The 16,146-nt window shown below is 36.5% G+C and overlaps 1 protein-coding gene across 1 annotated transcript in view; it reads right to left on the bottom strand.

The window, feature by feature from the left end:
• Nucleotides 1–15,076, bottom strand: part of daam1a (dishevelled associated activator of morphogenesis 1a) — an 82,269-nt gene extending 67,193 nt beyond the window's left edge. The window contains exon 1 of the mRNA XM_052145573.1: nt 14,941–15,076. The gene's annotated coding sequence lies outside the window, so the exon portion shown is untranslated. The remainder of the gene's footprint in view (nt 1–14,940) is intronic.
• Between the last annotated feature and the right edge of the window lie 1,070 nt (nt 15,077–16,146).

Below are 16,146 nucleotides of genomic sequence, written 5' to 3'. Positions count from 1 at the left end.
ACCGTTTAAATCACAACATCCCAAGTATTAAGAAAGTAAATAGGGAAAATGTAGATTTCCTGTTGACTTACACACACACACTTGTGGTCTCATATCCACAGTGTAAGATATAAATTATGGGACAGTCATAAATACCTCAATATGATCACTGTGCTTGGTCAGCCAATATCACTGCAGTGACTGACCATTCAACTATACAAGTTCACGTCACTGTATATATTCCACTGAACAATCAGCTGGAATACAAATGTTTTCTCTAGCCAAATCTTTACCTTATGTACACAAACACATTGAGTGATGTGGAGCCTTCCTTGAACACTCTGTTTAAGATATGAAATCCCATTATTTTCACAGAATACTCTGCAACATTTGGAAGCAATGATGAAAGCATGGGTTTCCAAGAGCAGATCAAATTTCCATTGTCTAGAGAGAAGTACCAGAGTGCATCTGGCTCTTTCCTCTGCAGTTCTGAGCACAGGTCACTGAGGTCATGTTAGGGTCATCTTCAGGAAGCACGGGCACTGCTAATGATGATGTATGTCTGTTGACAGCAGTTATTGATTATGAACTTTGGTCTTTTGCAACAGTGGAGAGGCAGAATCCATGCTCTTGAAAGCCAAAATAACAACTGTCTGCTACCATTAAACCGACAGTTTATCAGTTTGGTCAGTTTTCAAAAGATAATTTCGAACTACAATTTTGTTTATCTCCAGTCTATCTAGAATGTCTCAGTATCCAATAACATTTGCATTTCCTAAAGGAAATGGCAGTGCACAGCAGCAGAAGAGTAGTGTCGAGGATTTAGGCTTTGGGTCTATACACCAGAAATCCCACATCAGAGCCCACTTTGCCATTGTCATGATACTCAGCACATGTCTTATTGTCTGTCGGCTGTATAGTTACATTGATGCAAGTACAAAAAGACAATTTGCATTTCAGAATGCAAATATTACAATAATGTAATCACTAGGGATAGGCACGAGTAGTACAGCAATACGTGACACTTCACTAAATTCAAAATTCAGTGACAACTACGCAAATGTGTCAAAGAGGGGACTTATTTTTAATTTTGAGATTTAGTGCATTGTGATATTCAGCGGTACCTTGAATGACAATAGAGACGTCACATAGCATCGTTTAACATAGTGTTAAACGATGCTACAATGTTAGCGTTTGTTCAAGAGAGAGTAAAATTTACTCTGTTTTGAACACCAGTCTCAGCAAACATTTGCTAAACAAGTTTGAAACTTTGACTCATTTATTTTTTACCTGCTTTTCGAGCATTCTTTCATTGAGTTGGCTAGCAAGTCTGAACATAATGACAAAGTACGATGCATTATAAAGTATACTGATTATGCAATCTTTCGTATTTATTGTACATTATAACAGCCTATAATAATGAATAGGAAAGACACTGGAATAACAAGAGACAACATAGCAGCCAAAGATATACTTATATCTGACATACCTACAGTATATGTATATATAAAAACTTTAATCATGTTTTTCTAAAAACATATATATATATATTTTTTTTTTTTTAAACTATATAAATAGCTAAGACTTAAATTACAAACAAAACAAAGTTTGAATGGAATTTGAACGGTAAGTCATTGGGGCTGAATTAACTCCATAAATATTTGAAACTGAATATAAGAAAGATATAAGAGTTTTATGAATGACTGGGCGTTTTATTACTGGACTTTCTAACACAGGCAGCAGAGTAGTGCCATCCCCTACCACCTATACACTTTAATTACATCCCAACATATCTTAACAAGCACACACCGTGACACAACGAAACTATACAGACTTCTTCATTTCTTTCAGTCAGTGCACTGTGAAATGCAAAATATTTGATCAGATATGACTAAATGAAAAAACAAAAAACCTGATCTGATTTTTTGGGTGTAAGGTGCGTCTTGTTGCTTGAGCAAACATTCAGACGGAGAACATACAGCAGTATACTCTCTCGAGGATTTCTCACACCCTTGGACTGTCAGGTAGAAAGTGACGGGTGTGGGAAGAGGGTGTGCCTGATGACAGTAGGATGTACATCCCTTAGACCCATGGACATGAACATACATCATCGTATAGGGCTTTTCCAACACCCACTACTGACCTTTACCCGGATTATCCTGTAACAACCTCCATGCTCTTTTCCACCTACTGTGACAAAGTGAAGAATAATAACAACTTTCCCATTAGCCAAAATCCTCTCACGAAGGAATGGATAAAAGCCTGGCTCAAATAAATCCCTATATTGGCCACATTGCCACATGGTATGAAGGTTTCATAAGGCCGGCAGAAATCACTCATCTCATTTACACAAGAGTCGTATCAACACACCCACTCATTACACTGTAAAAAGCCTGTTCTCTGGCAATCAAAGAATGGATATCCTGTTTCCTCAAAATAGAAACAGGCAACTCCCGTACCAAACAGACAAATGCAAAATTCTAATAGAAAAATGTGCCAGAAACCACTAAAAGAGCATGGAAAAAAAACAGGGTAGATTCATATGTACTGCTGTAGCTTGTTCAACTCCAGGATTGTGTCATCTTTATTTGTTATGTCCCAAATCTAATACATAGCAGTTAAACCATTTTTTTTTAAATATCTGAGCCTTATGTTCAAATAAATCCCACTCTTCCTCTTAAATTAAAAGGAATGGGTCACCCAAAATATATAATGATTAAACGTCAGAACCATGTCATTGAAAGATTGTCACTCCCAAATCTCAATTGTGTTCTTGTTTTTAAATGCTTCACAATGATTGCCAATGATGTCTAACCTTGGTGGTAGCATCAAAGGCCACCATTTTTGCAAATTAAATTTGTGAGCTCTGTCAGTGGGGGAGATTATAAGGGAAAAACAGCTTACATTTTGGTCTCTATGGCTTCAAAAGATTGTAATACAGTAAACAAAATGAATGGAATAGTTTTATGGTACTATATTGTGTTTTTGTTTGGTACTGTAGGGTGCCAGAGGACTAAAACATCCTAAATTTACCAATAATCTCATCTAAAATTTCACAGGGGACTACTTCTCACCTCAGTTCTTACTTATAGTTTTATTCAGATGGAAGGATTTTTTTAGTACACAACCTACATTATGTCCCTTGTCTTCAGAGACTTGTTTTCCAGCAAGACATGCATTCATGTGCTGACTTACATTTATATTGTTGGTCTTGGCAAATACCTTTAACAAATACTTTTACAGGTAGTTAAATGAATGGTTCACCCAAAACTGAAAATTCTGTCATGATTATTCAACCGTATGTTGTTCCAGGCCCATATGCATTTCTCTCTTCTGTGGAACACAAAAGGAGATGTTAGGCTGAATGTTAGTCACCATTCACTTTCATTCATCTTTTTTCCATACAATCAATTTGAATGGTGACTGAGCCTAACGTAACTGAGCCTTTTGAGAATGTCATATGGGGTTGCAAATGTAACAGTAGCCAGCTGGTAGGTAAACCTCACTCACCTGGCCTCAAGAGGCGCACCAATGACTGATGATGGGGCTGTAGCCTTTAGCCTACTAAACCACACTATTATCTGCTTTGTTACAGCAATCATGAAGCTGCATTCATGATTCGCTTCAGGGCAGCAACACCAGAGTCGAGCGCCGCTTTAAACTCACCATACGCCTTACAAAGGCTGAACATTTTTTAATTTCTGTCACAAGTCCCATCTGATATTGTTTTGTACATCAAATAGAGCTAAGAGCTCATTTCTCCATAATTTTATCATTGACAGGGATGCGCTGTCAGAGATTATTTTATTTAAAGAGAAAACAACCTCTGCGGCTCAATCATAAGAGAGAGCGTAACAGTGAACATTTGCATGTTATGACAGTTCTGTCCATAGATGTCCACGGGACCGCAGCGTAATGCTATTTTATGCTAAGCTTGTAGGCTCTCCTTGATAGAAGGGTTCTGGCACTGTGGCATGTGCGTCAGAGTACAGACTCAGGGCCGACACATTACCAGTGTTTATGCTGTATTAACCATAAATGCGTTAATCACGATTAAGAAAAATGAACGCATTAAACTAATTAATCGCATGAGTTAACGTTTTAATTCTGACAGCTCTACTTTTTTTACCATTGATAAATGTAGTATATTACATTTTAAAACATGTTTTAAATTCATTTTTGGATTTTAAAAAGTGTTTGAAGGCTTTTTCACACGGCACCCCTAATCTCGCAAGATGGCACCTGAATGGGAAACACTGGACAAGTTGACAATTCACACCAATTTCAATTATAGCACTACTTGTGGCAACACTGAGAATTTAAAACGTACTTGCCCGTGTTATAAATTGTGCTCGGACACATTTTGCAATGCAACAACGCATAAAATCAACCTTAAATAGCTAGAAGCATTTGATGACCTTAGTAAAAAAAACAAATTTAGCCTAGGTCGACTGTTCTATGGACCATATAGTCAGTTCCATGAAGGAAAGATTTTGTCATTATAGATGTGTCACACACCAGCAGATGAATCCAAGGTGTGACAACTCAGAACCTCGCTTTAAGAAACAACATGTTATTTATTTTCATTTAAACGCTTATTCTGCACTTTAGCTGCATATGACAGCCAGTCAAACCAGTGCTGACAACAACCATTTAAACATTTTCAGCACTGTGGTTATGTTGGACAACTAAAGGTAGCTAACATTAGGAAATAATTATGTCGGAGACATGACCAAGAGTTCCGTAACCCTACCGCAACTATTACCGGCATCATTAAATACAGCAGAATGTGAATAAATAGAATGTTTAAAAAAAAATTTTTTTAAAAGCTCTGGCATGACTGGCGGCACAAACCATTTTGCTTTTGTCCGGAGTCTACTGGATGCAGCTGAGAGCTCTGTGGCCTTTCTTCCACGCCGCAGGATAATGTACTCAGTTTTCTCCACCATTAGTGCTCTATTGTGTGCCCCAAAGGACCTCTACTAGTTGGCAAACCAAGAGTGCACTGGCTCACCCTGGTAACAAGAAAGGCAATAAAATTCCCCCTGAGAATCACACTTCCACTGGCTACTGTTTGAAAACACCCTACCACATGTGCCAGCCCCAGCCCAGAGCCAATTAGAGACCTTCAGACATAATTACATTTTCAGCCTCAGCGGTCTTGTTGGGAGCTTGCATTTCCACTTAAGCAAAACCTAAATTTGCACATATTTCATGGCCACTGAAAATTTTTGTGAGCTCTGGCAGGCCACAGGCATTCCCTGATGCAAAATAGTGAAAGATGCCCCTTTGGTTCATCAACACAATACCTCCAAGCATCTTTGTTTCAATCTCCAAATGTATTAATTGTCAGCCTGACTTCCTGGCAAAAGCAAAGTTCATGATTGTGGCGTGTCTGCTGCCACGGTAAACTACCTGAGCCTCTGATTTGGATTCAAAGGACAATGGCCATCAGCAGCCACCTTCTCCATCTGCTGAATCCATCAAGGAACTCTGATTTAAACCTATTCCATGTGGAAATATCCTCACACCTTCCCATGTATCATCCATCATTTCATCATTATTTTATTAATTACTACTGCAATGATTGACAGAAAATGTTCAGCAAAACGTCTCTTTTAAATAAAATGCCTTCGTTGGGCCGCAATAGCGCAAAGTTTATTGCACTAGGAAAATAGTACAGAGATTGGTAAATAAAGCCCAATCTACTATGTACCTAATTTACATAGAAAGCAGGCATATTTGCACATAAAGGAATGACAATGATCTAATTTAAATACTCAAGACACAGCGCTATTTTAGCGCTCATTTGCACTTATTTAAACAAGATTGCGGGTGGTTAGTGAATAAGATGCAGGTCACAAAAGTGGCGCAACTGTTTAATGAATTCTCCTCTGGGTGGATAAGGGGGTGGTGTGGTCCAGTGATTTAATCAAGGCTGGTAGCCAAAAGGTTATAGGTTTATATCCCACATAGGGTGATTCATGAGTTCCCACCATTGTGGCCTCAGGTTGCTAGAGTGGGATTTTCCCTGCAAGTATTGCAAGTTGCTTTGTATAAAACTGTGGTCTACATGACTGTGAGCTGCTTAACAGAATAATATGAGATATAGCATGCCCTGAAACCCCCCAAATTTTACCTTTAGGGGTACAACAGCTTGTCACTGGGGCACAGTGCTGGGGAGATTACTTCTGAATTGTAATCTGGTACTAATTACAAATAACATGATTAAATTGCAAAATTTTATATAATCTTGTGGAGTGGGACATGGTCGTGTGTCTGTCACTGGGGAGAGAGGAATCCGAAATGGCCATCACCTGGTGATTGTTGATATTAAACACCCGTGTCCTTTTTCAGTGACAATGCAGACAGGCTTTAAAAAACAGACCGGTAGAGAGAGTCCCAGTCACACAGACCTAGTGTTACGAGAAGCTGATCACTACAAAGCTGTTGATTTAATACTTATGAGTTTATGTTGTCTGTTATCACTGAAGCTGATGAGTGTAATCTGAAACAGTCCTGAAAAGGCAAAGGTGTGACTGGAAACTGGAGAAATAAAATAGACTTAAATGGACGGCAACCCCGAGTCCCACTTCCTTCTTGGTGGAATTTTTACAAATCTCTTGTATTATATTTTTGTGCAATCTAATCTGATTACATTTGGATTACCTCTGACTTGATTTGTTTGTTAGGTTATGTCATATTTGTTATATGTGATATCACATTCACACAAGTAGAATAATCTATACAATTTTTACATAATGTTCCTTAAAGGGATAGTTCACCCAAAAATTATAATTCTCTCATCCTCGCTATTGGGACATTGGATTTTGTTTATCTAAACTGCCACTTTTCCACCCACCGTCAAGATCAAAGTTTATATACCTGGGTATCCTCCATATCATATGAAAGAACCTTTTATAAATACCAGTCAGAGAGCAGCAACAGGTCAAAGCAGAATAACATGTATCTGAGATGAGTCAAAAACAGGTAAAGTGACAGATGCTTAGTTGATCTTCAATAAGGAATGCTACAAAAGGCTCTTGCGTCATCTGTATGTTGCAACAGCACGCCTTGGGCTGGAGTAATGATACTTCCAAGAACATAGAGAAAGAACAGAATGCTGAATTGAACCAAAGTCCCTTTACATCAAAGTCAGGCAATTTGGCGGCCATCTTGGTAACGCATCTGGGTAGAAACTTTCCATGGATAAAAGTGGCATTAAAGTTCCACCTACTTAAATGGTGAAAAGACAGAATTCTCAAAAATGGTTGGTCAAGTTTGAATCAAATAACATATTTCAAATTAAGGTTTTCAAATTAAAATTTGAATTTCAAATATTCATGAATTAAAATTAAATTGCAATGCTCCTGCACGAGATGCTGAAAAAACAGCAAGACATGGCACAACAGTCAAAAAAGTCCATCTAGCACATGTTTACATGGAAAAAAGATGGATGTGTTTGGAGTGAACAGCCTCTTAGGTGGAGGTCTTTTGTGTCTTGACTATGCCTTAACTTGCTCTTATATTCGTCATGCAGCATAAGCATTAGGTACGTACATACAAAAACAGTAAAAAGCACTGTGGTACCGCCAGCACAACTTGAGTCTGTGGTAGTACTTTGGTACTGCTATAGGCTGTGCAAAATGAAGCTAACATAGAACCATCTTTTGGAGCATTTTTCTTTGTCTTGTTTCACTTTTTAACTCAAGATTTAGCCAGTTCATATTCTAAAATCTTTTGATATGATCATTTTACACACTTTTGTAAACAGCCAGATATATTCTTTGCAGTAAACAATAGCTGTGATACGATGCTGATTGGTTTATATGAATTAATGTGCTCTCTTGTGGACCTAGGAGACTTCAATTTAAAAATCAGATGTCTTATATATTTTTTCCCCTACTTGATGTCTTCATTTTATAACCCCCCCCCCCAGGCTGATCCAGCTAATGCACATGCACTTTCTCAATGTATCTGAAAGATGATTGGCCCTATTAACTGTAAGATAGGACTTCCTTTTCTACACCTGCCATATTGTTCAGATTTCTCCCATTAATTTTAATATGAATGCTCCGACTCAGGCTAAATAGTCTCCAATTAATCTCTATTGTTTGTGTTCCCAGCCCATGTTAAGAGCACTTTGCCTTTGTGTGGTTAGAGATGCAATGTTTGATGGAGCATTAGGGTGCAAAGCAGGACCTCAATATGAATAACATGAGACCAGAGTATTGTCCAAGCATTATCCAGGAGAGAATGGCAAATCTAAACAGTTACACTGGGCTTTTGTTCCACTACACTGGGCAGAGCCAGGATAGACATCCCAAACCACCTCCTTTATCCGATGCACGCAAACTCTGGGGCATACATCCACATACACACGCAAAAGTACAAACACCCAAACCAACACTTTATGCAGGCTTGTGCTGTGTGGTTTAAGACAAGCTCGATTTTATTAAAATGAATTTACCCCAAAATGAATACTCTCTTATAATTTACACACGCTCATGCCATCCCAGATGTGTTTGACTTTCTTTCTTCTGCTGAACATAAACAAATATTTATATCACAATATCTCAGCTCTGTTGGTCTACACAATGCACATGAATGGGTATAAAAATATTGAAGCTCCAAAAACACACAAAGGCTGCAAAAACATAAAGACTCTAGTGGTTAAATCTGTGACTTCGGAATCGATATGATAACTGTGAGTGAAAAACATAATTATTTAAATAATTTTTTACTATCAATGTCACTTTCACATTCTTCTTCTTTTGTCTTTGGCAATTCACATTCTTCATGCATATCGCCACCTACTGGGCAGGGACAATTTATGGTAAAAAAAAGTACTTAAATATTGATCTGTTTCTCACCCCAACTATCATATCGCTTCTGAAGTCATATATTTAACAACTGGAGTCTTAAGGACTATATTTATGCTGCCTTTATGTGCTTTTTGGAGGTTCAAAATGTTGGTACCCATTCACCTACAGCGCTTAAATATTTTTCTAAAAATCTTTGTGTATGGCAGAAGAAAGTCAAACACATCTGTGATGACATGAGGATGAGTAAATAATGAGATAATTTACATTTTTGGGTAAACTATCCCTTTAATAACAACAGACTGAAAGAGAAACAAATAAGAACAACAAACCAGTTTGATCATAATGAAACCTGAAAATCACCTAAACTTCCTTCAAACTGAAGGGTTTATTCCAGTGTGCAGCCTAGCATTCAATCAAACAACAAACATCCTTCACTGTGCTATTAAATCAACATGATATCAAAATGTATCTTATTTAGTTTTTTAATACACATTCCTGGTCTTGTTGTGAACAATAGTGAACTTTATTCTAAAAAACGAAAAAAGAGAGAGGAAAAACAACCTTCCTTTTCAGCAGATGTCAACCTGTCCCCTTTGGTGCCTTGATACTGTTTTGGAATTAAAAGCTAAACATGTTAACTCTGACTTTATATTAGGGCTAGTGGAAAAAATATCCTCGATATTGTTGATAGATATGTTTTGTAATTTTCGATTTTTAGCCTATGTTCTACATAGACGATCGGATCAGGCACATGCTAAATCTCAAGCAGTTCGGCAAAGTTATACACACAAATGGTTAACTAAATCACAGTTATGATATCAGCTGCTAAGGAAGTATTAGCGGCTACAAAGCCCTGCTGTCATGGAAACCAGTAATGAAGCTAGCTATCCAGCTAATATGATATTGTTATGTATCGAACAACACGGCACTGGCAATGCAATAAAACAGCAATTGACTGAACACCACAGCAACTCCAGCATCAACACCATTGCTGATTATTTATGTAATATATAGTAAAAAAAATTCATGATCCATATAGCTGTCAAAGGCAATTATTTCTTCTTCTTCATGTGATGTTTATTGGTGATTGGCAATCCATCTTATGGTGCTTTGCCGCCACCTACTGAGCTGGAGTGTGGAGCGTTACAAAGTTTTTCAGTGGAGTCAAACATCTGCTAAAGATGATTAAATTGCTGAAATTTCATCAAAAAGAGGTCAAACACCTTATGTAGGATTAAATCCTAAACGAGTTTACTTTTTCAAATTAAAAGGTAGACTACCCTGTGGAGTTTAATTGTAAACAAACAAGTTCTGTTTTATTCATTCTTGAGGTATAACCAACATGTGTAATATTGAGTAATGTGTAATGTTTATTTTCCCATTAATGGTATGAAATGTATATCGTGATCAATATCGACATCGAATTATAAAAAAAAGAAATTGGGATAATATTTTTGGCCACATGACCCAGAACTACTTTATATCTCACAATTGAAATGTTATGTCTTGCAATTTTGACTTCACATCTGGAAATTGCAACTTCATTTATCACTATTGGTACATATAAACTTGCAATTATAAGAAATTAAGTATTAGAGAATTACCTTTTTATTTTTATATTCCAAAGTGTGGTCCAAAATCCATACTCCAATCACCTGACAAATACGCTTTTCATATATACTTAATATCCCATGCTGTTTCATGTTGACTTTAAAGAGATCTCTGTTGCCATGGATACAGAGCAAAGGAGTTGTCATGGACAGGGTGTTTTGGGTGTTCCCTTTTAACTTCAAACAAGATTAAAATGCGTCTTTTTATCTTATCAAAGTAACATGAGCATATGATTATGAAATAAAGATTACAATTATAAGACAAACAGATTTGTCCATCTCTTACTTTTAATTCTGTATGCAGAACTAAAGTAAATCAGCAAAACATTAGCATAAAATTTATTTTTCCTTTTACCACATATTTCATCACATTACAAGAACAAACATGTCAGAAATGACTCTTAGACAACATTTAAAGGGAGAGTTCACCCAAAACTGAAACTCATGACATCCTTTACTCCCTATCATGTTGCTCCAAACCTGTATGACTTTCTTCATTCCGTGAACACAAAAGGAGATGTCATTAGCCTTAGTAAACCATTTAATTTCACTGTATGGAACATACAGCTCCTTTTGTGTCCCACAGAAAAATGAAAGTCAATGTGGTTTGGAACAAAATGATGATGAGTAAATGATGACAGAATTTTAATTTGGGAGAACTATCCCTTTAAAATTACTTGCCAGAAATAAAAAACGGATTAACTTAGAGGTAGAGTCCATGGGGGGAGGAGGCTTCCGTCTTGTATTGATAGCACTCTGAAAGTAGTTCCGGTATCATGTTTTGGCAGTGTTTTGGCATTCCCTAGCACTGAGATACTGCAGATGTGTCAATGTGACCCCAAATCTCTAATTAAAGATCTTCCACATGTCTAATGTCAGCATCTCTACCAACCTCCCCAATTAGGCAAAACATAAACTCTCTTTGCTGTGCATGACCATTCATGCACCCACACCCTTACATTAACTTTCAAACTTCTCCCAAGCAGAAAAAAATTAGGAAAGGGATAGTTCACTCAAATATGGAAATTCTGTATCATTTAAATCACTCTCATGTTGTTTCAACCCTTTCTTTCTTCACTGGAACAAAATAGATGCTTGGCAGAATGAAAGCCTCAAGTCACCATTCACTGTTCCACAAAAGAAAGTAAATCATACAGGATTGGAAAAACATAAGGATGAGTAAATAATTTTTTTGGGCGAACTATCCCTTTAAAAGAAGCCTTGGAAGAACATAAACAAGGGAAAGAAAGAAAAAGGGTAAGATTGAGAAAGGGCCCAGGGATTTGGCTTTTCACCCGACATGTTAAGTACTAGAGGTGTGACTAAACCAGAGATGGTGAAAACAGAACAGTGCAACAAATTAATAAGGTCAGACAGCCACGGATGAGCACGACAAGCAGGCGCAGATATGCAAGAATGCGGCAATGATTTTCAAAGTGAACAAACCCGCATTACATCCATGCGGGTAGCAAATCTTGGTTGGATTAGAGACTCCTTGTATTAATACTTATGATGTTACTGCAAGTCTGTGCTTGTGATCTTGATCATGGAAGAATGCTATAACCACTCATTATTGCAATAATTTAAATTAAAAAGTGGGTTGCGTGCAAACATTACCAAAAGAAGGGAAAATAATGGTTCCACTGTGCATAAATTAATGATGAAAGAGTATACTGTATAATAATATCATTCAAGTGACAATTTCTACAGGCACCACTATTAGTAACTTCAAAAGTGCGTTATTTTGTCAATTTGAAAATACTTTGTTATCCCATCTAAAATTATTTTCCAGGTTCAATACAAGTTAAGCTCAACCGACAGCATTTGCCACATAATGTTGATCACCAGAAAAATGTTCTTAAAAAAAAAAAAAGAAGAAAATAAATCATACAACGGAAGTGAATGGGGCCAATCCATAACATTAAAATACTCACTGTTTCAAAATTATAGCCACAACACAAACTATTTGCGGGTTAACATGATTCTAGTGTGATAAAATCACTTATTAACCTTTTATGTGTAAAGTTATAGCCAATTTTACAACTTTGTTGCCATGTAATTAAACACAAAATTCAATTTAAACAACTTTACAGGTCAAATAATGCACAAAAGATTGAATGTGAGTGCTCTTATTTAAGCAGTAAGGTACGAGGGGCCGTGCTATATTGTGAAAATAGTCACGGCTGAAGGGCGTTGCAAGGCATAACGCAAAGCGGAGTGCCTGCAACCCCTTCATCTGTTAATTCTTCGAATAAACGCCAATGCGGGTGAGACTGGAATTTGAAAACAGGCGAATTGTGGAACACTTCCGCGTTTAGGAAAAAGGTGGATAAAACAGTTACCACATAATAAAAATATTAAAAGACACAAATGTTCATAAAAATTTTTTTTAATTATTATTATTGAATTCATTAAATAACATCCTAACACTAGAAAAAATAGTCCCTGACGGAAAAGAGTAAACAGAACGTTGCTAAGCAACAATAATAACTGTCAGCTATGGGTGCTATGGAGTGATACAAATAGAAGTTCCGTGAAAAGGCCAGCGATGTGCTTTATTGTGATTAAAGCACGGCTGTTGACCAATCAGCTTTGAGGACTCAAACTATCCATTTTATACAAAATTATACATAAGCCATTATACATAAGCCATTAAACCTTCCAAAAAATCCCTTCAATTTCAAGTGTCTAACTGTAACCTCGATTTTTGTTTTTTTTTAAGAAAAGTCAAAATGTATGTTTATAGTACTTAACATTATCCCACAAATGCTGTTGATTGAGCTTAACTTGTATTGAACCAGGAATATTCCTTCAATACGCAACTACAAGTAAGCCATTCGTATGTTGATTTTCCCCGAAAGTGTAAACACTGTGGCATTATCCAAACATTGCTCTGTTTGTATGAGAATCCTTGCCAGAATCCAATGGCATGACATTTGGGTGGTACTAACTGTTTACCCAACCAATGGTACCTGCTTGAAAATAGTCCTAATTTTTTTAATTCTGTTTAGTGGCACAAGTGCCACAGAAAATAAACACTTTACCTTTAAGGATCTATAAGGAGAATTTAATATCTAAGAGCATATCTTGTGCACATTCACTGTCAGTCTAAGATTTTGTTGGTAAAGGTGTGGCATGTAATTTTAAGGCTGAGATCTTGTTCTAAAAAATATTGGTTTACTTAGTAATGTATGCCAAACATCAAAAGTATCAATGCTTATTTTAAGTGGAAAAAATACAGCAAATGGGCCAACAGTCTCAAGACTACTTTCATTTTCTTTTCTCACTTATCAACAAATTGGCTTTTCAACCTGCCACATGTGCTGCTGATCCAGTTCTAATCAGCAGTCAATGAGTCTGTCCTCTGTTCTTCAATAACTGTCAGGTTTGGTGCAGCTACCAAGTTAGACATCAGAAGACTTCAAAAAGGATAGTCCGGTCTGCTGAGTGGATTATTGTTTCTCACCTTCCCAACCTCTAAGATCTGTACACCTCCAAAGTGAGGAAAGGGGCTTGAAAAATCGCTTTGGACCCCATTCACCCAGCCCACTAGCTTTTTGAACTGTTGCCCTCTGGCCAGCAATACAGAGCACTGAGCACCAGAACAGTTTCTTCCCTCAGGCTATCAATCTCATGAACAGTTAAAACTGCCTCCAATACTCTCCATTGTGGCAATACAATCATGTACATATTCAACTATTCATTCATATTTATTTGACATATGCACTTCTACATGATACATTAAATCATCTTGCACATCATCTTGATGTATATTTCCAATGTTTGTATGTGTATGCTGTATATGTATATATATATTTTGTATTCTATTTGCACTGGAAGCTTCTGTCACCATGACAAAATCCTTGTGTGTGAAAGCATACATGCAATAAAGCTCATACTGATTCTGATCACTGCACTGCTTTGCATGGCACTTTTGTGTATATTTCGTCATCGTTCTTCTATTATTATTACTGTGGGTTAATTTGCCAAACAACAATCCATCTTCTAAACATCTTCAAAAACAGCATTTTAATTGAAGTACATGAAAAATAGACTACCATCAGATGCTTAAACATTAACTCTCTTTGTCCTAAATGAACTGTAACAAAAAGTTTGTTACTAACAAACCAGTGACAGTTACTGACTGAACTGAATTGAACTGTTCTGTTTTCATTTAAACGAGCTGGAAATGGCAACACGGTATCAAACTGCCATGAACTGGAAAGTAGGTACACTGTCTAAAGTGTAGTGTGTAAAAAGAATAAACGTGATCGAAGCGACAAAATGAACACAATAATACGTTTCAAAATAATAGACACGTTTGATTAAAAGACAAACGCGTCAAAATGCGCTTAAAATGTGCTTTATAAATCTGAGGAGAATCGTTCGCCAATTCAACCACAGATTCTGTCTCTCAATGTCCCACCCATTAAAGCCAGCCCGCTTAAAAAGAATCCAAAGTTCGCTGAATTTTTGACTATTTGTTTTACTGTCAGTGTCTCACAGCTGTCAAAAGTCGAACTTACCTTGTAAACAGTTCCATCCTCTCCGCAGACTCTCTCTCTGAGCTCGTGTGCGGTTTCATTCCCCTTTAAACAATACAGTGCGAATCGACTCACGCAGGTGATGTCATCGCTTTTTAGGCTTCAGGCTTGACATCAGTGCGCATGTTCAAGATATTTGCAGCGCAGCTTTTCTTGGGAAATGTAGTGCTGCAGCTCAGGAGACGCTAAAATGGGGTATTGAATGCAATGCTTATGTACTGATTAACAAAGAAAGGAGGGATATAACAAACTATATAAATAAATACTTTACTGTGGTATGTATAAATAAAAAATGTTAAATAGTAATGTAATATATCTAGAAATGTTATATTAATAATATAAAAATAATGTGTGAATAATTAAATATGACAAGAAATATTGTATCTATTAAATCATTTTATTTATTTATTTATTTTAAAAATGGCAATACATGTGAGAATTATTACATATTTTGGGAGAATGCTTAATTTTTTTATGTATATATTACATGTGGAAACTAGCAAGAAATATATTTTGATAATTATTACTGGCCTTTATTTAATGTCACATATTATTTTGCTTCTTTAAAAGGCTATTTGAAATGTTAACATCAAAAGCTCCTTGCAGAAAATACTCCTTTGTTGCTATGCCGAGTTTAGGAATTGACAATGCCAAAATCAGCTCAGCAGTGACAGCTGAACTAATAATAATGAATGACCCAGTGTTAGGTCTGGAGAGACAAATTGTCAAAAAAAAAAAATAATAATAATAAAAACAATACGGTTTATGTATCTGAATAAATTAAGCCAAAAAATGTGATGGTTGCATGGTCACAAAGTTTGGTTTCTATTCCATTGTGTAATACATTGTACATACATGTTCCAGTGGATGAACACCCTTCATTGGTGTATTTTTGCCAAATATTAAGTATTGGTTTAAAATGGATGATGACCAAATTAGCTCACAGGAACAAACAATTATGCAACCATTACCATACACTGGTTTCTAATTAGCAAACAAATCTTGATGTTGTAGTACATGGTCATTGGAGTGCAAAGTTTAGCCATAAACTAGTATGAAAAAGCAATTTAACCTTGGTGTTAACCATCTTTGCCTAAATACTTCTGTACTTCACATGAGGCTCCCTGTAGCACTTATTCCACTTTAAAGCATTTGGGAGGACAGATCCATAGGATTTGATTAGGCAAA

The sequence above is a fragment of the Xyrauchen texanus genome, chromosome 16, assembly GCF_025860055.1.
Source record: "Xyrauchen texanus isolate HMW12.3.18 chromosome 16, RBS_HiC_50CHRs, whole genome shotgun sequence".
NCBI lineage: Eukaryota > Metazoa > Chordata > Actinopteri > Cypriniformes > Catostomidae > Xyrauchen > Xyrauchen texanus.
The sequence above is the reverse complement of the archived record's forward strand: the minus strand, read 5'-3'. Positions and strand labels throughout refer to the sequence as shown.